The following is a 22592-nucleotide window of genomic DNA, read 5'->3' as shown; positions in this document are numbered from 1 at the left end:
AACCAGGCTGGAAAGTGAAAAATCTAGTTCTCTTCCTGGTCCTGCCACTTCCAGGCTGTGTGATGTTAGCCAAGTCTCTTAACCTCTCTGTTACATGTATAATAAAGCTGAGGAGACTGAGGCTGAGAAGTTAAGCAACTTGCTGAAGGTCACATAGTGTGTTAAGAGGTCAAGCAGGGGCTTGGATCTGACCCATCAACTTTGGGGGATAGTTACGAGGACCAAATGAGATGGAATACATGAAGAGTCATGAAAAATAGAAAACCCCATACAAGTGCACGGTATGGATTTGCAGATACTGTGGGAGCGAGAGAAGGGGATGGCTGAGAGGTGGTATATGGGGGTGGGGAGGTCCACACTGCTAGTGGAAGATATTCCTTCTCCAAGTGTTATAAATTACAGGAAAGGGCCTCAATGCCCCTGAATCCTTCACTACTGATGAAACTTTACCCATGGAACTTACGGTTTCGATCCCCATCACAATGGACAGACCACTTGGAGGGTGTTACTTTATGCTCACATGAGTTGTTTAAACACCTTAATGAAAGGGAAGGATCTACTCCAAGACTGTTTTTCAACATTTTTTAAAACACTGAGCCACCATAGGACATACGTTTCAGAGAGAAACCCAGCTCACATATATATTATAAAACTGGAACAAAAGTTTTACTTATGATGTACTTGGATATTTTCTATTCTGTTTTCTTTTATTCTGTCACTTGAAACCAGTGCCAGCCCACTAAATAATGAGTCCTGATGTGCAGTTTTAAAAGCACTGTGTGGGAAGGTTTTGTGAAGGAGAGGAGGGAACATGAAGTCTGGAACATGAGATTGGGGCAGGAAGCAGGAGATACGGCCCCAAACATTACCCAGGGAGCCCCAAAGATGAACTTTTTACAATTTTCCAGAAGCTGATTCTCTGAGGCATGATTTAGGAGGAAGAAAGGAGAATAATAATTCCAAATTGAAATTTCCAAAATTCGCCTAAATGAGTGGGGATGGGCCATAGGGTAGCAGCCTCTAGGCTGGGTTCTTAGAGGTCATGATATAAACCCCAAACCATTAACATAATATCTGGTGGTATGAAGTAACTACTGCAAAAAATTTAAATCCAACATTTATTGAGCCCTTAGTGGATATCAGACATTATACTAAGCACTTTACCCTGAGTGATGGGACATAAATTAAGTTTGAGTGTTCTCTGATTTTCTTCTCTTCCTGCCCATTAACAAGAGTTCTGGCTGCACCCATCCACTTTCTTCTTCTGCCCATCAGAAGAAGAAACTGGACAGAGGCAGAAGGACCGGAGGAACATTGGTTAGGACTGGAGAAAAAGCTTTGTAGAGAGTATGGGAGAAAGAAAGGGAGGCAGAAGCTGTGGGATGTAAAGGGCCTGGATAGAAAGAGAAAAGGATGTTAAAAGATATTTCAGGGACTCTACAATGTTTCAGAAGTTCAAGTGTTGAATAGGAGTTAATTTGAAGTTACTTTTGGTGACTGGACTGTGTTTTTTGGACTGTAACCCCACCAGAGACTGGACCACTTGGGTCATGGTGTCAATAAGGTTACATATGCAATATCATATTTAATCTACATAACAAACCCATGAGGTAGTATTATTATTTCCTTTTTTTTTTCAGATGAAGAAAAGGCAGTTGATACAGTCTAAGTATCCTTAAGGTCATACAGCTAATAAATAGTGAAACCAGCACTGGGAATTAAGTCTTTTAATCACCAAAGCACAATCTCCTAACAAGTCCATGAGCAAAGATGGTTTCCAATATAAACAATATCAGTTAAGAATAAAATACTTAGAAGTCAGTTTAACAAAATAAGTACAAGTCTTGCACACTGACAATGATAAAACATTGTTGAAAGAAAGCAAAGATCTAAAAAATGAGGCTTTCCAGGTTCATGAATCAGAGGATTTAATATTGTTAAGATGGGAATACTCCCCAAATTGATCTACAGGTACAATACAACATCTATGAAAATCCCAGCTGGATTTTTTGCAGAACTTGAGAAGCTGATCCTAAAAATCATATGAAAATACAAGGGATCTAGAATAGCCAAAACAATTTTGAAAAACAAAAAAGTTGGCAGACTCACAGTTCCCAATTTCTAAACTTATTACGAAGCTACTGTAATCAAAACAGCATGATACTGGCATAAGAATATACATCTAGATCAACGGAATAGAATTAAGAGTCCAGAAATAAATACTAATATTTATAGTCAGTTGACTTTTGAAAAAGGGGCCAAGAAAATTCAATGAGAGAAAGAATAAACTATTTTTAAAATAAACTTTGTATTTTAGAACAGTTTTAGATATATAGAATTAAAGAAATGGTTCTGGGATAACTGGATAGTCACATGAAAAGACTAAATTTGGATCCCTAACTCACACCATAAACAAAACTAACTTAAAGTGTATCATAGATTTATACATAAGAACTAAAACTATAAAAACTCTTAGAAGAAAACCCAGGTATAAATCTTTATGACCCTGGATTAGATAATGGTTTCTCAAATATGACGCCAAAAGCACAAGTGATAAAAGAGAATATCACTAAGTTGGACTTCATCTCAATTAAAAACTTTTATGCTTCAAATAAGACCATGAAGAAAGTGAAAAGACAACCCACAGACAAGTAGATAATATTTGTAAAATATATATCTGATAAGGGACTTGTGTCCAGAATATATGAAGAATCCCTACAACTCAAAAATAAAAAGACAGTTAACCCAATTTAAAAAATAGACAAAGGATTTGAAGAGACAGTTCTCCAAAGAAGATATACAAATGACCAATAAGCTCATGAAAAGACACGCAACATCATTAATCATTTGGGAAATGCAATTCAAAACCACAGTGAGATACTGTATCACATCCATTGGGATGGCTATAATCAAAAAGACAGACAAATAACAGTGTTGGCAAGGATGTAGAGAAATCAGAACCCTCATAAATTGCTGGTGGGAATGTAAAATGCTGCAGCACTTTGGAAAACAGTTTGACAGTTCCTCAAAATGTTAAACACAGTTACCGTATCACCCAGCAGTTCCACTCCTTGGTATCTGCCCAAGAGATGTGAAAGTGTAAGTCCACAAAAAACTTGTACATGAATGTTCCTAGCAACATTATTCATAATAGCTAAAAAGTGAAGGCAACTCAAATGTTAATCAACTGATAAAGGGATAAACAAAATGTCATATGTCCACACAATGGAATATTATAAAAAGGAAGAAAGTACTGAACTATTCTGTCTTAGTTCATTTTCTGTTGCACATGACAGAATACTTAAAATTGGGTAATTTATAAAGAAAAGGAATTTATTTCTTACAATTATGGAGGCTGAGAAGTCCAAGGTTGAGGGGCTACATCTGATGAGGGCCTTCTTGGTGGGGACTCTCTGTAGAATCTCGAGGTGGCACAGGGCATCACACGGCAAGGGGCTGAGCATGCTCATGCTAGCTCATGTCTCTCTCTCCTTATAAAGCCACCAGTCCCACTCCTGTGATGACCCATTAATCCATTAACCCATTAATCCACAAGTGGATTAATCACCTCTTAAAGGCCTCACCTCTCCATACTGCAACACCAGTGATTAAATTTCAGCATGAGTTTTGAAAGGGACAAATATTCAAACTGCAGCATTTTACAATATGGATGAACCTTGAAAGCACTATGCTAAGTGAAAGAAGCCAGTCCCAAAAGGCCATATGTTGTATGATTCCATTTGATGAAATGTCCAGAAGAGGCAGATCTATAGAGACAGAAAGCAGATCAGTGGTGAGTAGGGTTGGGGGGAGGGGACAAATGAAGAATGACAGCTAATAGGTACAATGTTTCTTTTGGGGGTGGCAAAAAAGGTTGAAAAATTAGATTACAAATTACACAATTCTGTAAATATCTGTAGAATTGTACCCTTTAAGTGAGTGAATTTTATGGTGTGTAAATTATATCTTTTTTTTTTTTTTTTTTGAGACAGAGTCCTGCTCTATTGCCCAGGCTAGAGTGCCGTGGCATCAGCCTAGCTCACAACAACCTCAAACTCCTAGGCTTAAGCAATCCTCCTGCCTCAGCCTCCTGAGTAGCTGGGACTACAGGCATGCGCCACCATGCCCGGCTAATTTTTTCTGTACATATTTTTAGTTGTCCATATAATTTCTTTCTATTTTTAGTAGAGATGGGGTTTGACTCTTGCTCAGGCTGGTATCGAACTCCTGACCTTGAGTGATCCTCCCGCCTCAGCCTCCCAGAGTGCTAGGATTACAGGCGTGAGCCATCACACCCGGCCTGTAAATTATATCTTAATAAACTGTTTTTTTTTTTTTTAAAAAAAAGAGTGAATGAAATGAGAGAAAATGGGTGCAGCAAGTACAGCAGAATCTTCCAAGGAATTCCTTGAGTCCATAAAGATTTTTTTTAAATACTAGCATATAACTGCATTTGCTATAGCAAAGGAGGAGGTTGCTGCAGACGGGGTAGAGGCTAGGGAAGCATCATTGCACGCACTTCTCTGCACTTCCAAGTGAATGGTTTGCCCATTTCCCTGATTTTATTCTCTCTGTTAGTATCAACCCCAGAGCATGCAATGCAAGGATCTGTCTCAAGTAGGCTCACTGATCATTGCTGCTTCTTTCTTTTCTTTTTCTGTTCGCATTATCCTGGTCCCACAAGTTAGAGTGAAGAAATAATCAGCCTCTGTTCATCTTATTAGAGAAATAAATACCTGTGTATGTGAAGCAAGCAAGGCCACTAAGCCTTTGGGGAAACAGAGCAGGGAGGTGCCCAGAGGCATTTTTTGCAGAGAGGGAAGGAAAGAATAAACAAGGCTTCTGCCAAAAATGCCTGGAACTTAAAGTGCTTTCCTCAGCCCAAGGTCAGGCTCTGTGTGAACATTGACAGTGAACCTGATCAGTTGTCGCTGCTCCCTTGATTAAAAGCATGTGGCTTTCTGTCTTGTGAAATTCACCTCTGTGAATTCCACCTGCCTAGGGATTCAAGCCGCATGGAACAAGTGTAATTCCTCAGAGTGGCAACTGGCAGAGCTCCCAGGAGCAGGTAACGACTATACAACGTCCCCAGCCATCAGAGGCACAGATTGCCTGAGCCAGGGAGAGGGGTCCCTGTGACCAGACACCCCACCCCACAGTCGAAAGGAAAGGAAAGCTATTAATATAAGGCACATTATTGAGGAGGCCACCAACAACTCCCAGACCCCTCCACAAGGAGCTGGAAATTCCTGGCTTTTGTCTTCCTCTTAGAATGAGCCATTTACTCTAAGAGAATTGTGGAAAAGTACAAACCACAGAATCATAAACCACAGAGGGGAGGTACCTCCGCAGTCATCCTTATCCTGGGCCCAGATGCCTCATACGCAGATGTTCTCTTCTGGCCACCTCTCCTCACCATTGCTTGCACACAGCCATTGCGGGACTCGCACTCAGGCCCAGAACAGCAGCTGATTGCTGGTAGGATGGTGCTAAGAGCAGAAGGTGACTACCACTGTCAGGTCTAGATCTGCTGCCTGTCACTTCCAGCACCAGCACCCCTCCCCACCCCCCGCCCCCCAACCCCCGCCCCACTCTGAAACCACACCATAGTTTCAACTCCTGTTCTGGCCTGGAGCCTTTGATAGGAGCGCTGTCGTGTATTTCTTCTCTTTAGTTTCCTTGCCTGCCCCAGACTTACCCCTTTAATTTCACAGACCCTCCCACCCTCATCCGTCAGGCCAGGAGGCAGCAAAGACAAGCCTGGACCTTGGCTCCCTGTCAGCTGTCCTGCCACTGTGGCTCTCGGACTCTGCGTCCACCATACCCACAGGCCTGCAGCCACCAGACCTCCCTGGCTTGTCTTCTGGTTCTAGCTTCTCATCCCCACTTGGACCTGATGACAGACTCGCGCTCCTGGCCACTCTGGGAAACCCACCCACTCACCAACTCTCAGACTTGGGACTGACGCATCAGGAAAGCATGAGGCCTGTGTAACCCAGACAGAACACCCCGATGTTCCACTGTTTCCTTGTAGGATTTGGTTTCAAGTCCCATCTTTATTCTTGTCCTCCCTCTCCTGGACAGGATGCCCCTGGTCAATATTCCTTCAGTCACTCCAGCCACTCAGCATAGTGGTTAAGAAAACAAGATTTGAGATCAAACAATGCAGGCTCTGTCACTAACTAGCTGTGAGACTTTAAGGAAGTGTCTTAACCTCTCTGAGCATCCACTTTCTCACCTATAGAATTAAAAATAACAATAGTACCTACCTCATAGCTTTATCATGATAATACCAATAAATGATCTTCGTAAAGCACTTAGCACAGAAGCTTGAACATTCACTCTCAGTTTTTAATATGTGTCGTATAGTGTTTTATTTTAAAATGATCATTCTTTCATTCATCGTATATTTACTAAGCCTCATGCCATATCCCCTTTAAAGAGTGGCTCCCTCTTAGATCCAGGAAGAGCTAGCTCATCTTGGCACCCAGCGCAGGCAGCTAAGGCCCATAGCGCAAAGGCAAAGGAGAACAGACACTGGCCACCGGTGCCACCCTGGGAGGGTGACCAGAGTGCCTGCCGCCTTTCCATGTCTCTTTCAATGCCACTGCGACTCCCTGGGTAAGGTGGGCATCACAAGGAAGAGGGGATATGGCAGAGGGGAAGTGAGAGGTCCCCAGGGAAACACCGCTTCTTCTTCCCTGCTTCTCTCTTTGACAGAGTGTGGCCATGCCTCTGCTATGGAGGAGGGTGATGTCCCTTGGGGAGGCCTTGTTGAATCTGTCTGGGACTGTTCCGGAAGTAGGAAGGGCGGCCGGGGGTGGGGAGGCGGCAGGAATGTTCTCCTGGCCTGCTGCTCAGTGCCGGCCAGTGTGCTGAGAGGAGGGCCTCTGGACATCAAAGGTTCCTTTTGTCCCCTTCCGAGTGGCAGGGCAGCCCGGCTGCTGGCAGTGACTCAGGCCTGGCCCTGACGTCACACAGGCCTGGCCACTGGCCTCCCTCTGCAGCCAGGAAACTGGCTGGGGAGTGGCACTCGCAGCTGCAGCAAATCTCAAAATAAAGAGGCAACTGCATTTTTCCTCCTCTCCATCTCCTCACAGCACACCTTTCTTTTCTTCTTCTTCTTCTTTTTTTTTTTTTTTTTTTTGTTTAAACCTCATGGAAGGTTTTACTTGTAGATCAACTTTCAAAATGTAGGAAGTCAGAATGGGTGACATCATCAGAAAAATATGTGGAGCTGATCTCGACAAGAAGTGAAGAACCCAGAGCAAGAAAGCGGTTGCAACTCCTGAGCCCAGGGAGCTGGCAGCGTCTGGGCTTGAGAGCAGCCGGCGCCTCCGAGTAAGTGAAGGCCCACCTTGGCCCCCTCACTCAGTGCCCTTCGCTTGGGGTGCCATCTTGTTCCCTGACACCTGAGGCCCGACAGGCCCAGCACAGAGGGGGGGTGGGACCGCATTTAAGAGACCCTGTAAATACAGCCCCAAGGAGATCTGATCTCTCTCTTCTCCATAGGACCAGACAAGAATGCCGAAAAAACCCAAACCAAAACAAAACAAAACAATACAAAAACTAAGGCTGAAACCCTGGGGGAAATGGCCCAACTGGTGCCTTTCCCTGTCAACCCTCTTGTTTTGTCTCCTCTTTCTCCTTCTGCCCAAGTGCTCTATTTCAGACTGCCAGAATGTTTGTTCAGAGTTCTGGACTGTTTGCTTCCTGGATCTTATACTGAGTGATCAGACATAAAAATATTTGCTGTTGTAGGCAAATACGTACCCTGTGCTATCAAATGGCATTTTCACACTTAACCTGGTGATAGATGGCAGCCCTGGTAAGAAAGCGTTCACAGCCACACTGCCTTTACAGACACGCTTCCGGTCGTTCTGCCGAGCGCACCTCCATTGTCTAATCACCCTGTTTACAGAGGGCTTATTTTCATTCCTACTTGTGCCATTGCATCTGGGACAATGTTAAACACAAAGACACATTAGAATGTGTCTGTTTTAACTTCGTCTAAAAACTCATAGGTCTTTGCAAAGCCTATAATTTCACAAGCTGTGGAAGTTCCTACCCAAGAAAGTTAAGTTCCCAAGAGAAAAGTTTTAGCATGTACATATGAACTGCACAGCACATAGGCATAGAAATCATACCCTAATTTTCCTGGCTTCTAAAGTCATTTCCTGAGTCAGCATCTAGTCTTTGTATAGCTTACTTAGCAGTGGAGATTTGTTCTTCATAAATTCTATGTTAAAATGATTGAGGGGTGTGTTTTAAAAATATCTTACTTTAAAGGCGGTAGGGAAGTTTGTATTTTACTGGAAACAATGGCGAATGCAGTTGTCAACTGAATACACCCTTTGGAAATTAACTATCACACTCTAAAAGATCTGTTTTGTAGTCTTACGTTTTACTTTTTGTTTTAATATAGCAGGTTGTCTTGAAGTGAGCGTCTGCTGTACTGCTGTTCTGCTGACTCCAAGACCTGAATGCTGTGACCACTACTTTGGTGAGTGTCATTTGTCCCTAACAGCTATTTAAATTTAAGTCTTCCAATTTACATTTTTGGTTTGTGGTAAGATTTAAAGAAAGGGAGAAAGGGCATAGAGATGTCTGCACACAATGATAACAGCGGTATCAAAGCAAATATGTATTAGAATAGGCTAATTGCTACAATAGCCAATGTATAATGGCTCAGACACAATTGGAGTTTATTTCTTGTTCACGTAACAACATGGGTCAGTGGAGCAACTCTCTGTCATGCATTCATTCAGAAACACAGGTTGAGAGAGGCTCTGACTTTTGCAGCATGTGGTTTTCAAGGTCACCTGGTGGTGGGGGGGTCGCCACTACTCAGTAGAAAAAGAAAAGGGTGCAAAAAAGTGCACATAGGAGGTTTTGATAGGACATGCCTAGAAGTGGTGAGCATTACTTCTACTCACATTCCACTGGCTAAAACTCAGTCACATGACCACAACTAACCGCAAGGGAGTCTGGGAAATGCAGTCCCTGGTGGGATATCCACTTCCCAGTGACAACTTTGGAGAGTTTCTGGAAAAGAGGTCGTTCTCTCTGGTGCAGTATATAAAGGAACTTGGAGATGCTCAAGGACTTATCCTTGTTGCAGAGGAACAGTGGGAGAAGTAAAAAATTATCCAACATTTAGAATTCCCTGATGCTCTTAGGTAACATATGGCTGTGCGGGCAAGAAGGAGTGGCTAAGATTTCTCAAGACACCTCTGTCTATTATGACCCTGAGCCTTTATGTGAGCACCGCCATGCTGCCAGTGCTCCGCCATGCGGTCAGTGAACCAGGGAGGACATTCTTCTTGTTTTTCCTTTCAATGTCCTCTCAGTCTAGGACGGTTCCGGCTCTGTCTCCTGTTCCTGCATCTAGTCATACCAGTTGGAATTGTCCAGCAAAATTCTGCTCCCCAACCATGAGCCCCAGTGGTCTGCAGGAAAGCTCGTGGCTTCCTTAGCTCATAGTTGTGTCTGCTCCTGGGGCTTTGCAAAGCTACCCTACCCTATCTGCTCCAGGTCTCAGGACACTCACTTAATCAGGGGGAAAATTCCCTGACTACGGTGAGCCCTTCAAACCAAGTTGTTAGAGAAACATTTAAAAGTAGACTAAAAAGGCTCAGGCTGGGGATATTAATGCCACCCCCAAGGATTTGATATGTAAGTCTAGCTTAATAATAAGTGGTAAAAACCACTGAAATAATGAGTGGAGAACCCTTAACTAGTTTTATATTTTATGTAGCCTTTTAACCATTGTTGGTCTTGGTACAGTATTCCCCTTGCTGGTAAATACCAGAAACCATATGACGGATGCCTTATGATACCCCCTAGTTTAAAGACTTCCAATGAAAATGGACTAGAGTTTTTGCCTGAGCTGCCTGCTACCTAGTTCTCTAGTTTTGTGGTTAACATCTGGCTAAACACTCTGGTTTCTGATTGAATTTTTCCCCTGGACTTGACATTTCTGACACCCACATTCACACCCTGATGAGTACGCATTGTCCATTGTTCCCTGAGGCCTGTTATCAGCCCATTTGACGCAGACTCCCAGATCTCTGACGGAGCCTGATGCCTGGCCTACTCTCTGCCAGTGCTGCCTGGCCTCTGCCCAGTCGCCTCACATCAGGAATAGGCTGACAAAGAATGAGACAGGCTAACAAGTTGATTCGTTGCAAAAAATACTCCAACCTTTGAAAGTCTATTTTCCTGGGTTGTAGGGAACTAAAAGCATCTACCAAGCTGGGAGCTGGCTGGGCTAGTGCAGTAAGCTAAAGATGAGACCAGGTGGAATGGGGGAATACGGTGCCTGCTAGAAGGGTGCAGCCAAAGGAGTAAGTTGAGAACAAGTACCAGGTTTCAAAAGCTGGAACCAAATGAGGACGATCTGTTGCTGGAAGCTCCAGCCTAACAGAGTCTGCCAGGAAGGGCAGAGCCAAAGGTCACAGTCAAGGAGGAAAAATATCAGGGTCCATTCATTTGGGAAACTGGCTAATCACAGCTTGTTAATTTCAACTGCCATCTATCTGATTATGACTCCTCAAAGCACTAAGTCTGCAGGAGTTGACATATGAGTGGCGTTAGGGTTGGGGGAGGGGGGCCCACCTCCTGATTTCTAATCTCCGGTGCATAGGATGGCAGAGACAGGTGTGTGCCCACGAAACCAGATAACCAGAATTTCACTACTGTCGACACTTGGTGTGTGAAAGAAAGCCACAAATCCCCTTGACCATTTGGCAGTGTTAGTAGAGCATGCTGGGTGACCTCTCAGACAACCAGCAAAGCAGGTTTATGTACAAATACACATTTCATAACTATTTTGATATTTGACATTTCCCAGAAAAGCATCAAGTAGACATCACAGGAAAAGTTAGACTTTCTTGAGCTTCCTTAACCTTAATTTTGTATTTTATTATTTTTTTCAATTTTAATTATACATGAGAGGTATGATTCAAATTTGAGACACCATAATCTTTTCATAGCTGTCATTTAAAGATCTTAGCCTGGTCTTGTTGATCCATGAGGAGCAGACGTGAATTGAGCCCGGCAGTGTCACATAGGCAGCGACTAGACCTGGTGGTTATTTTAACCCCAGAGGTTTTATAATTGTCATAGTATAGAAGTACGTAATTGTCATAGTATGTAATTGTCATAATACGGAAGTGCAAGCTTCTTTCTCCCCTGGGTCAGCATTGTAAACGCTCTTTTACTCTTTTTAGAAGGTTTTGCAAAAAAGACCACATCACATTCACTAAGCTAAGAATTCATAGTAATAGGGCTTCATAATTTCTCATGCTGAAATCCCCTAATTTCATGTCAAGAACTAGCTTGGAAAACACCACACTGAAGACGTCAGGGTTTTGTTTTTAACTCAAGCAGCCTCTGGTTTTCATCAGAACTTTAAAGCTTCCTCCCACCTCCAAAATGGTGTTTTAAAAAATGTAATGCTGAGCCTCTGTCAGAATAAGTAAGGTTATAAGTGCAAAATGGTTTGGGTAACTTAGGAAAGTGCATGTCACGTCAAAGTGTTGATAAAAATAATGATCATAATTATGGTCAGTATTGGTGTTTTGACTTTTGATATTGCTATTAAGTATCATTATTTTAAAATTTTTTTGTCTTTCTAAATTGACTTTCAACTGGGATCCTTTGCACCACTTCTAACTAGCCAAAGTATGTAGTGTAGAGATTTTGAAGCCATTTGGAAAGGTTTGATTCTAGGCCTGAGGCCTAACTGAGAGACTTCTAATATCATTCAGAGAGATTTTGACCTCAGATTTGCTGAAATCTTTGAGGGAGGATGGATAGGTCAACTCTTTGCCAAAAGATGATCCTGGTATTCGATGGGACTTCTGGTGCACTGGGACAAGGAAGATTGGAAACCATCCACAGGAACATTGACCCTGGGTGTTGCCTCCCAACCCAGAGTAGAGCCCTCACCTTGTCCAAAAGCCTCTAATCATGAGAACAGTCTGCTTAGTCTTGTGGGGTGAGATGGGGGTAAGGGGTTATACTGAGGTAACAATCATGAGCTCCATCCAAGAACAATAAAAAAGATGTAATTTAAACTAACTGAAAACTCTCTTTCATATCTCAGACCCTACAGGCTGTCATCCTCAAATGTAACAGGAAAATAGTATCTAGTGAAAAGGACTTTCTCATTGACCCAAATGCCTTGGCATCAATTATACCAAGGTATCTCACAACGTAGCTTAATATTAACCTCAGACACAGGACTCTGTCTATGGTCTGAGTTCTCTGACAGCAGCCAGGCTGTGGCTAGACTGGACTTTTAAGAGACTTCTCTTCCCTCTGTTTCATTCTATATGAAGCAAATTCCTTTCTTTTATTTTTAAAAAATTATCATAATTTTTTTCAAATAAGAGCCATACCTAGTCACTGTACAAAATCTGGAAAATACAAAAAAAAAAAAAAAAAAATCAAGAAGAAAGTAAAAATCACCACTAAGCCAACAACTGAGCCACAATTGAGTATTAACATTTTGATGTATTTCTTTTCAATTTTTCCTATATATTCTTTTCTTCTTTTAAAAATTGTTGAGATGGTATTTTATGTTTTTTTGCCCCCATTTATCATTATGTTGTAAACATTTTACCGAGTCACTAAATGATCTTTGAAAACATGATTTTTTTTAAAAAAAAGACAGGATCTTGCTCCGTAGCCCAGACTGGAGTGCAGTGGTGCTGGATCATAGCTCACTGCAGTCTTGAATTCCTTGGCTCAAGCAATCCTCCCACCTGAGCCTCACCTACCTAATTATTTTTTTTTTCTTTTTTTCATAGAGATAAGGTCTCACTATGTTGTCTAGGCTGGTCTCTAACTCCTGGCCTCAAGTGATCCTCCTGCCTTGGCCTCCCAAAGTGCTGGGATTAGAAACCTGAACCACTGTGCCTGGCCTATCCATTTTTTAAAAGGTCTACATGGTAGTGACAGCAGTGCCTCCAGATCTAACCCCCAGGAGATAGATATAGGAGTTCTGTGACATCCAGACACAGCATCCACATGTGCTGGAGAGTCTTGAGTGGTCACAGAGTAGGAAATTCAAGGGTAGAAAGCGTTCAGTGGGTCCCAAGATTTGATAAGTGCTACTGGTGGTCCCACCCTTACCTATCTATGTTAGCTCCATCTCCCACCTCCTCTCACACTACACTAATAATGAACTCCCTTCAGGAATAGAAAGCACTCACACAGTCTCTGGCCAAAGCTTCAGGAGGACCCTGGCCCAAGCACACTCTGTCCCTGTCGTATCACATGGCTGTCATATCACCTCCTCTACCCCATAAAAGCACGTGCTGCTGGCATCACGTCTGCCTGCTGGACCAAGAGGCACTGCCTCAAAGACACTCAGCGTCCCCGGGTGGTGATGTCTCACCCCTGCAATCAGAAGCAACTGTGCAAATCTGAAGGCTCATCCTATATGCAGAGAAACCACCTCATTTTTCGTCATCTAGATCCCAGACGGTCCAAACTGCTGTGTAGACAGCTTCCAGGAAAGCTGGAACAGTGAGTGACATCTGAGGCCACTCTAGCCAAGCTCTGAAGGCCCCAAACTTACTGCTGTCTTGACTGTAGACCATCAAGAGGAACCCACATCTATTAGAATGGCTAAAATAAAAAATACTGATGTTATCACATGGTGGCAAGGATGTAGGAAAAGTGGACCTCTCGTACATTGCCAGTGGGAATGTGTTACCCAGTGGTACAGCCACTCCCGGAAACAGTTTGTCAGTTTCTTATAAAGTTAAACATATCCTTACCATAGGATCTACCAATCCCACTCCTGGGTATTTGCACAAGAGAAATGAAAACTTAAGTTTGCACAATCACCTTTACATGAATATTCACAGCAGCTTTATTTGTGATAGCTAAAAACTGGAAACTAGCCAGTGTTCTCCAGTGAGTACATGGGTAAGTGTGGCACATCCACACTTTGGAACAGTATTCAGTGATGAAAAGGCACACACTGTTTATGTGCAATCTAATGGATCACAAGGGCATTGTGCTGGGTGAAAGAAACCCAATCTCAGAGGGTTACATAGTGTATGACTCCATTTCTAGAACATTCTCAAAGTGACAGAATTATAGTGATAGAGACCAGCGGTTGCCAGGGGCTAGGGTTGGGGGTGGGTGTGACTGTGGAGGCAGCACAGGGGACGGTGGTGGTGGAGGAGTCTTCATCCTGACTGATGGTGGTTACCGCAATCTATACATGTGATAGCTTTTCACAGAGCTATTGACACACACATGCAAAGACTGGTGAAATTACATAAGATCTGTACCTCAGTGTACCCATGTCCATTTTTTGGTTTAGACAATGTACTACAGCTATGTCAGATATCACTAGGAGAAGCTGAATAGAGTTTATACTTTACTATTTTTATAACTTCTTATAAATCGTATGCTGTTTCCAAAAAAAATACATTACAACTTTTTGAAAGTTTTTAAAAATAAATTTTAGAAGGGGAAGTTTTCCACCTCCAGACAGCGGTATTCATCCTCTGGTCTGTTCTACGAGCAACTCCTTTTGTTTATTTTGCCACCTTCTAATTTGTGGTTCAGCCTGTGCAGCGTCCTGATGGCTTTGGCTTCGCCCCCTGCTTTTCAGACACAGCCCATCCTCCGATCGAATCAAAGCTCAAGTATTCCAGCACTGAGTGTGAAATGCCCCCTGTGCCCCTCCCTGAGACTGTAACTTCAAAGCTAGGTGAAGACTTCGAGATCTAAGAAATGATCTCACAGTGAATATCGAGGACAAATCATCCTTCTTGCCCCTGCACAGCAATTTCTTTTCTGGAATGGCTCTTTGTCTGCCCTGCTCTTCATACAGATTATTCTCTTCACCTTCACCAAATGGCCCCTCCTTTAATGGAAGGAGATTAACCCTTCTGTGCCCCCTTTCAGTCTCATTCAGCTGAGGGCTTTCTTTTAACAGCGTTGCTGTCTCTGGGCCTTGTGCCACAGCGGAATGCTGCAGAGTGGGATGGCTGCCTTCTCTTTAAAGCTTTTACGCCTCTGTCAAACACCTTTTCTGCCAGACTTGGCCCTGGGAAGACAGTTTTCAAATTAAATTCATCGTGAGCTGCCTGGGTTTGCAGTATGGAATTGCACAAGGCCATGGGCATTTAGGTCAGGGGGGAAGTGCTGTGCTCACTACCTGCAGAGCCCTATCGGAGTGGAATCCCAGCTTTATTTACTCCCCTGCTCTGCAGAGGGGTCCCCAGCATCACCTAAGATTGAGGCTGAGCATTTGGGCTGTAGCCTATGTGGCATCCTGTCCGGATGTGACAATACACTCACATATAAGCCACTATCCCCCCTCCCTCCAGGGCTGGTCTCGGCCCCCAATTTCCTGCCATGCCTTATTTATTTGGGGGACTCATCTCAAGCGACCATGGTGAGAGGGATGGAGGTGTCCATTTCTCAGGCCTGTCTGTGCATTGGTGATCAGGACCGTGTGCTAGAAAGGTGACAATTTGAATTGTTGAATCTCATAGTTTTGCACCTTTTGGTTTCAAAACCATACTGAACAATGGAAAATGAAACCTGCAACTTATTTTTAGCTGTTCTTGCTAACTCATGAGATTTTTCTTTGCAAACCAAATAGGATAAAAGCTACTTCAGCAGGCTAAACTTAGTCTGATTGACTTAATATAGCAATCAAGGCTCACACTTCTCAAGTGACACTCAGTTCCAGGTGATGTTTTGGCCAACATTTACTATTTTGCTTAAAATTATATTTAGTTGAGCTTTTTCTTTAAAAAAAGTTAAAGTATATTATAATATTTTCTTCTGAGAGGAATTGGGAAACATGTTATAAACCTCCTATACTAGCATCTATTCAATAATTCACTTAATCTATAACTATTTGTTATCTAAGTGACATCTTGGACTTTTTTAAAAAAAAAAAAATTGAGCCAGTGTATTGAATTACAAAGCAGAATACTAGAAATTGAGGAATATGGCTTCTATCCTGGTTGCTGGGGTCTTCAGATATGACACTGTCTTTGAACCTGATTTTCTTCTCCCTTAAAGAAAGCGTTTAGATGGTTTTTATTTTATTTTATTTCATTTATTTTTTTTTTTTTGAGACAGGGTCTCATTCTGTTGCCCAGGCTAGACTGCAGTGGTGTCAGCCATCGTAGCTCACTGCAACCTTGAACTCCTGGGCTCAAGCAATTCTCCTGCTTCAGCCTCCTGAGTAGCTGGGACTACAGGTTCGTGCCACCATGCCTGGCTGATTTTTCTAATTTTTGTAGAGACAGGGTCTTACTATGTTACTCAAGCTGGTCTCAAACTCCTGACCTCAAGTGATCCTCCAGCCTCAGCCTCCCAAAGTGCTAGATGGCATTTTCTAAAGCATCTTCCCCACCCTATAATTCTATGAAACACACTCTGCCCAAGGAAATGTTGAGCGTTTTTTGGAGGCTGTGGTGGTGTTGTCAGGCCACTCTTATTTCTGTCTCCCCTTTCCCTGTTCTAGGAGGGACAGGTTGACACAAAGTGCTGTGGTTTGCTTGCCAGACAACTTAGGCTCCCCTTGGTAAACAAGTGATTAAGTACTTGAAAAACTTCCATAGGGGTTTTCAGCCTCCAGGCTCATTCCTTAACTCATGGAGCAGGTTCTCCAATTTTAGGATGTGGCTTTGCAATACAAAGCTGAGGATTCCACTGATGGTAGACGAAGGACCCCCAAGACTAGTGTTGGTGAGTCAAAAGCGTATCTTTATCGAGCCCCTCGAGTGTGTTGGGCAATGCTCTGGGCACCCTGGAAGATACAAAGATCTGGCAGGAAACAAGCCAGAGACATGAGTAAAGATAGATAATTCAATACAACAAAAATTTACTGTGCTTTTATTTTTAGTCCAAAGAAGTAAAGACTCACTGAGGCTTGTTAAGCAGCTCTGGCTGAGAAGAGGTGCACTGTTGTGGCCCTTCTGAGCTGCAAAGTCATTTATCTGAGAGAAGAGAAGGTAAAGACATTTGTTCCCAGGTGAAGTCTTAGAATATTTGTTGTCCAGGGTTAAGAAAGATATAAGGAAAGGACTGTGGTCTCAAATGCGGTGGATTTTACAGATCTGTAAAAATTCTTACTTCTCCACCTTCATTGACATGCCCACCCTCCCAGTCTCTCTAGAAAGAAACTCAGCTTCCTTGCTGAATATGTATTTTGCCAAATCAGAATCTAGAAGATCCTGTTGTTTACTTGCTCTCCATTTGGTGCGTGGCAAGCGGTCATGGCAGCAAATGAACATGTGTGATTAGGGATGAAGGAATTGAATGCTCTTCCTCGTCACAGGCACTCAAGGTCATTATTAGCGCCATGTTTCAAACGCACGGAGAAATGGAAGCAGAAACTGTTCTGTTGCCACCGCTGAGGTAGTGATGTTCGAGATGGTGGTGACACCTGCTGAGGATGCTCCCACGGGAGGGTCTGAATTGGGTTAGGGTGGGTTGAGATGTTAACCACCACAGTCTCCCTGGCAGCCTACATCATTTACTACGTTCTCTCTGTTTAAAAAACAAAAAAAACACGGTTTACATTTTCCTTCCCCTTCCAGCTCTTTCTTGCAGGGTAACGTAGGTTTGGTTCCCGGGGCTTACTGCCTGATCCTTGCCGGCAGGTGTGTACGGCTTCCTCATATCTTACACAGATGCCGATGGATGGAAGTGAGCAAGCTTGTGTCTCAGAACTGGAGGCTTCTGGAGTCGAAACTCCTCGGGCATGTCCCCTCACCCAGGGATTCGTTCGGTGTCCCCTGAGCACTGAACAAGACAATCCTCCTCTCCTATTGTCGGGTGGGGTGGGGCTGGTCGATTAGACAGCCCCCCTTGAGAGCCATCTGGTTGGCCTGTGAAATTACTGCGCAGGGAGCAGGATGGTCTGCTGGCCACATACGGCAGCGGGCAGGAGACTTGCGGTCCTCTAGTCTTGGCCTGCCTGGCCCAGAAAGCAAGCTGGGATGGATTTTTTAGAATCACAAACTTTCACAGCTGAAAGGGACCTTGGGGCAAAATGAGCAGATGTTAACGTAGAGTCATTCAATAAAATGATGCATGTGAGACACTAAATTTGGTTGAGGAAAATCTCTTACTCAAAAATTAGACTTTTAAAAAATCCATCTTAAAAATATGTTAGGGAGGGAACTCATAATATCTACTTAGTTTATCTGTTCAGAAGAAAAGTACTATTTGTAATTTGAAAGCAGTTCAGTCTTAGCCAGGGCACATGCCTGTCATCCCAGCTAGCAGGAGTCCGGGTCCAGCCTGGACAATGTAGTGAATATGTCTCAAAAAAAAAAACAAAAAAAAAAAAACAAAAACAAAAACAAAAAAAACAACAAAAGAAAGTAGGTCAGTCTTATTGCTACACTGGTTTTTCTTTAATTGAAAATTTAGATTAGAACAATCTAATGACCTGATAATGAATTTATTCACAAATGTTGACTATATTTGGTGTAACAGGAAACCAGCTGCAATTTCTCATACAGAGAAGGGGGAAACTTGCTTATTAAGAGTGTGATCTTGGGCAAATTGCCAGATCTCTTTCAGCCTGTTTCCTCATCTGTAATACAGAAAAACTGGATTTCACTAGGTGAAGTCTTTCCCCAGATGGAACCATATGCCCTTTCTGCTTTGCTTCATAAAAACATTTCCAAATTATGACAAATCTCCTACTGAAATTGTTGCTCTGCTTCCTACCCTTAACTTCTCAACAGGATCTAGTTGAGTCCTCCTCTTTTATTCTGTCTTTTCCACCTGCTGGGAACAGCCTGTCTGCAGTTGGTGGCTTCCTGGGTACCCACAATTCCCAGGGCCTGGAGAGTAGAGGCTGGTTCATCTGAACAGGGGTGGTCATGGCACCAGGGAGACAGGGTCCCCTCTACCAGGTGTCTGCACAATAAGAAAATTACCGAACTCAGGGGTGGAGTGTGGATGTACGGGGAAGTTTTATCCTCTTAGAATTGGTGGAAGACACAGACTTTGCAATCAGTCACACTTAGGTGTGAATCCTAACTTTACTATTTACCATGTGCCTAGTAATCTCTATTAGTTCCTCACCTAAAATTGATGATAATTAATACCCATCTTGCAGGATTATTGAGTTAGAATTAAACAATATAGCTAAAATATTGAAGATGTAGCAGCTTTTCCACAAATGGTAGCTGTTATAGACTTTTAACTCTGCTCAATGTAGAAAGCAGTTCCTATGCAAGATGTAGATGTTCAAAGCAGCATTGGACTTTCTCAAAAATTCTGGCTAAAATATCATCCAAAGGCATTTTTAGTCATTGAAAAATTAAGTCACCATGTCATTTTCAGGCCTGAATACGTTATAGAGGATGTAATAACCAACCTCATAAAAAATTTTAAACTTTTTAAATTCTGAGAATTTAAACAAAATTTTATGTTTGGTAAACACTTTATTTTTAAAAATTTCTATTAGAATAGCCTAACCTGATAACAAATTTATCCACAAATGTTGACTATCTATATTAGGTATAAAAGGAAACCAGCTGTAATTTTTAATGCAGTGAATGGCATAAAGAAACATGCAGACTGATCCAAATGTTTATAAACTGAGTATTCCTCTGGGATTCAGTGCCCTGACTTTAGGTTGTTTTTTTTTAAACATAGATAGTAAAGCTTTGTTCATACTTGAATTATGTACTTTGCATTAGCCATGCAATTTAACTTTAACCCACAGGACTGAAAGTAAAATTAGCTCAGCCTGCAGAAGGAGAGTGTGAACAAGTAAGAACGTTAATCAAAGTGATGGGCTCGCCCCTCACTGCTAGCTCTGTCCTTCTCCAGCCTGCTCCTGCCAGATCATTTTGGGTTCCTCGTGCTTCACTCGTCAAAGTGGCAAAAAAACAGGCTAAAATTTTCATTGTGGAAAAGGGATTTGCCTTTTAAATTAATGTTTGTGCATATGCCCTGAGGAGATGGATGAGAAGCACGCAATTTTTAAAAATCATAAGTGAATGCGTAGCCTTGCCACTTGCAATCATGACAAAGCTTAAGTAATTCAGGCATGAGCATGGCTTTTTAAAAGTGCAAAACAGGATTTACTAGTTGAGAACGTCTGCCTAAACAAGCTCATCACTCTGAGTATTTTCAACTGTAGTTCACATTTGTTTAACCCAAGTAGGTCTGGTAAACACACCACATTTGCTCACTGAGTGTTTGGAACGTCACAAAATAAACCAGTACATGGATTTTAGGCTCATAATGACAGAGGGTGGACAGAGAACACCGCAGGGAGGTTTGGAAACTGCTCGCCCTGGCATCTGGCTTACAAGTACCAGTAGGGGACCTGACCACATTCACCACCCTTTCCTGTAAAGGGGATATGACGCTGTTTACTCATCTCCTGGGAGCCTGATATGGATTACTGTCGTTGTCACTGTCATTTATTATCCCAGACAGAGGAGGCAGCGACTTAGTTCTATGTGGTCAGAGTTGATTCTATAACGTGTATATTTAGCCTACATAATAATTTGTGAATATTTAAAAATGAATGTCTAGTTTTCAGATGTCATTAATGGGGACTATCTGAACAGATACTAAGAGCATCAAATGCCTAGGTGTTTACGTCAACCTCCTCTGACTCCACTCTAAGGACCCTGTTTTATAGATGACCATATATTAAATTGGTGCCTTATAACTCAGCGTGATCATCTCTCTAATTCTCGACCCCCATGGTAAAGGAGGAATTGGCCTAAGGACACTCCATTCTAATTTTCTGACGCTGTCAATGCTAACAAGAGCTCATGGAGCAATGATGCGGGGGTGGGGAAGATGGTTCCATCATTGGTATTAGACTAGGAGCTACTGTTTTTGTTAGAGCCACATTTATTTCTGGAGTAGTTGTGGGAGAGAGATGTGCTCCAAAGAGAAGAGGACTCTCTGTGGTGCAGGTATGACCCACAATCTGGACAACCCAACTCAGGGACTTTAAAGTGTATAAGAAGAGGTGGGCAGGGTACTTTTTACACATTAAGCTAAAAATGCTTAATGTGTGGAAATAGAATGTTCTTGGGCAGAAGATAGAATAAGAGCTAGAAACAAAAATCCAGTTGTGAAACCTAGTACCTAAGTTAAGGTGTTTGAATGTATTTTCTCCTTTAAAATATTTCTGGGGAACTTATATGTTTTGCTAACCTGATTATTTTCAGCCAGTCCTTATAGAAGATAGAAGCGCTAGAAAACTAGCAACCCCAGAATATGTTAATTCATTTTTGCACGTGTTAAAATTAATTAACATTAGCATATTCAGTGATGCAATAGGCAATTAAAGACTTTTGGAGGGATGAGAAGAAGAAAAATGTAAATATATGTTCAAAATCAGTCTCATAGTATTTTATAAAAATGTTGGCTTATGTCCAGGATCTAAAGGTGGGGGTGGGTATGGTTTCTTTGTAGCTAAAGAAATAGAGTGGAAAACAATCTGTTCTATTTTATTAAAAATAAAAGACTTCTTGTATTATATATCATGGCAAATGAAATGCTTTTTACCTGCCGGCAGGATCTGGAGGAAATTTTTCTAGCAAGCTATGGTGTTTTCCTCTTTGGGGACATGGTGACACTGGTTTTGTAGCAAAACAGTATGTGCTTATTAGGCATTTCTTCAAAATCCTGAATAAGCAGCTCTTTCAACAGTTTTTGTTCCACATGTTAAACATTTCATTGCAATTTGAGCTTCGATTGTGTGTGTGTGCATGTGTGTGTGTGTGCGCGTGTGTGTTGATAGGAAGGAATGAAAGGGGGTGCATAAGAATTCTGGAAGGTTTTTTATTTAAAAAATTAATTCCTCACCATTATGTATTGGAGTCTCTATAGAAAGTGATTCCAATTTATTACATACGGCCAAACTAGATCCCATCAATCTTGAGCAGTGGGGGTAGGGAGGTAGTATTGAAGAAGACATGAAATTTGGTGTTTGAGTAGATGAGATTTAATTTTCGGAAAACATTTCGCTCATAAAACGGATAGCAACCCAGTGTCAGCCCTGACCTCCTGATGTCAATGTCATCATGCAAGCGTAGCTAAAATAAGCCTCAAAGTAAAACAAAGAAACATTGCATCTCAGCACAACACGATTTCTTCTCTTACAGTATGTACTATCTATAGCCTTTTGGTATTCCTATTAATGGCTTGTAACTTTAAAATTTAGCTTTTGGAGGGGGAGGGAGAAGAAAAATCATTTAGCATTTTCTATGTTCTGAGTGCATACAGTATGCTTCTGTAAGTCTTAGCATTATTTAGGTCAGTATCCTAAGGATAGCTTTTATCATTCCTGATGATCAGCTACACATCCAAAGGAACTCAGCATCAATTTATTTTTCTGTACTGATTTTATTCTGCTTCTAAGTTTAAGAAAATCCATTCACAATTTAATAAAATTCTATCTGAGGCGATATCTGCCTTTCTGTGCTGCAGATACATTTAGCAGGATACATTTACACTGCTTGTGGTTAAAGGTTATAGCACAGATACAGACAGCTGATCATGCATTCTTCTACAAGCTTGCCGGCACCACTTAGAATTTTGAAAAATAA

The 22592-nt window shown here is 42.1% G+C and overlaps 1 protein-coding gene across 4 annotated transcripts in view; it reads left to right on the top strand.

The window, feature by feature from the left end:
* The window catches only part of ZBTB38 (zinc finger and BTB domain containing 38), a 119260-nt gene that overhangs the window by 41566 nt on the left and 55102 nt on the right, over positions 1-22592 (top strand). For 3 of the 4 annotated variants that reach the window (XM_069475388.1, XM_069475390.1, XM_069475387.1), the window contains 2 exons: positions 7166-7341; positions 8426-8503. The gene's annotated coding sequence lies outside the window, so the exon portion shown is untranslated. The remainder of the gene's footprint in view (positions 1-7165; positions 7342-8425; positions 8504-22592) is intronic. The other variant, XM_069475389.1, reaches the window with a different exon arrangement.

This window comes from Eulemur rufifrons, chromosome 7 (assembly GCF_041146395.1).
Source record: "Eulemur rufifrons isolate Redbay chromosome 7, OSU_ERuf_1, whole genome shotgun sequence".
Taxonomy (NCBI): Eukaryota; Metazoa; Chordata; class Mammalia; order Primates; family Lemuridae; genus Eulemur; species Eulemur rufifrons.
Note: the sequence above shows the minus strand (reverse complement) of the source record. Positions and strands in the feature narration are given on the sequence as shown.